This window comes from Quercus robur, chromosome 11 (genome assembly GCF_932294415.1).
Source record: "Quercus robur chromosome 11, dhQueRobu3.1, whole genome shotgun sequence".
Classification (NCBI taxonomy): domain Eukaryota; kingdom Viridiplantae; phylum Streptophyta; class Magnoliopsida; order Fagales; family Fagaceae; genus Quercus; species Quercus robur.
Window position 1 is genome coordinate 19804632 of NC_065544.1, and position 1965 is coordinate 19806596.

The following is a 1965-nucleotide window of genomic DNA, read 5'->3' on the forward strand; positions in this document are numbered from 1 at the left end:
GGGCGTGTAGGGCATGAGAGATATAAGGTTGGTTAGGGTATGTGTTACGAAATGCAATGGTTGTGAGAAAAACATGATAACTGAGTGTTGAATCTAGGATAGTATGGATAAGTTGTGGAGATCCAACTCCTCTATCAGCTCCAGGATTAGTTGTCCTCCTGATATTGTAAATCATTAATAGTTAGTTCTTTAGATTTCTTTTTATTAAATTTTTCCAAAATTTTATCCTCTTTACTCTTGGTGAGAACATTGGTTTTATGGCTCTGATACCATAAAGGGGAAGGGGACGCACTGCTGAAGAGAAGGAGACGGAGGCACAATAATATTGTAAATGGAAATAATGTAAAGAACTTGAAAGTAAATAGCTTGAAAGTAAATAACTTGAATGTAAGAACAATAATAAGGCGGTAGAACCAGCCAAGCAGTATATATCAAAATAATTCAAAGTAAATAAGAACAATAGTTCAAAATAAATGAAAGCAATTTAGAACCATCCGGTATGGCGGTAATCCGTCCAAGGTGGTGGTAGCAACAAGTAAAGTAATGAACATAGAACTGAAAATACTTCTTATTGAAAGTAAGATAAACACTTACAGTAATAGTAGTGAATACAAGATCTCAACAGTTACAGGTTAACAGTTACAAAGCTTGAACTAGTCCTAGTTACAAGATTTGTAGGATTACAAGGCTTGTAGTGAACAAGGATGAACAAGGTAGTAAACAAGGTAGTAGTAGTAGTAGAAGCAAGTGGGTTCTCTCTCTAAGAAGGCTAGTTCTAAGGGAAGAGAAATCAGAACTAAAACTTTGCTTCTAACTTTACTTGAGAAGCCCAAGGGACAACCCCCCTTAAATAGGCAAAGTTTTGAGTGAACAGTACTTGTGAACAGTAAAAGTTAACAGTAAAAGATAAATTACTGAAAGCAATCTTGGTGTGAGTAAAAGTCGCGGGAAACACAAGGAATCAACTTTTCAGAACATTATCATCAGGATTGGAAATTAACAGTGAAAGTCCACTAGTAAACAGTGTAGCATTTGGCCTTTATGCAGGCTAGACAAATAAGCTCAATCTTCTTGAAGATCTGGAGTGTTATCTTCATTATGTCCAAACAGCTCTTGGTCATATGGGAAATAGGGATTGTGAGCAACAGATTCTTCTGAGGAGGTTTTGGATTCTTCTTGATCAGCAACAGCTTCTTCTGCCCATTTGAGTAAAGCTCGAAGAGCATCAGGATTCTTTCTCAAATTGTCAATAGAGGAGTTTTTATTCTGAACATTTTTGCCGGAAGAAGAAGAGGGAGCATCAGCAGGAGCAGGGGTTTGAACAAAGGAATGATTTTTTGCCATGGGCAAAGCAGCAGCAGATGAAGATTCTCTAGAAATAGAGGCAACAACAGTAATGATCTTTTGAGTGTGAGGGAATTTTCCCCACCATTTTACATACCAATGTCTAGAGAGAACATCACCATCTTTCTCATATTGCCATTTACATATCCAAGGTATTTTATATTTCTTAACAAAATGAAGCAAAGCAGGAAATTTGGCTCCATAAGGATCACACCTATAACATCTCTTGAAAAAGTTGAAAGCATCAAGCAATGGTGCAGGAAATAATTCAGTAACAGGACCAAATTGGGCCCACCAGCGATTGAACCAAAGGGGCAAATCACTAGTGAATTCTTTGTCAAAGTTAACAAACCAGGAATGAGACATGTTTTCATTCTGGTGCAGCATGAATCTTGTCCAAGCCATGATATAATCATAATATGAATAGGGAATGGGGGAACTTGGCATTGTTCTGGTAGATGTAAGAGAAGAGCCCCATTATTCTTCAGAAATGAAATTGACCAAGTAAACACTGTGGTAAATAATTTTGGGAGTGTCCTTTTGATTAGAAATGGTGTTAATAATAATAGATCTTTCATGGCGCAGAAGATCAGAATAATAATTTAAATTCTTTTCCCTATG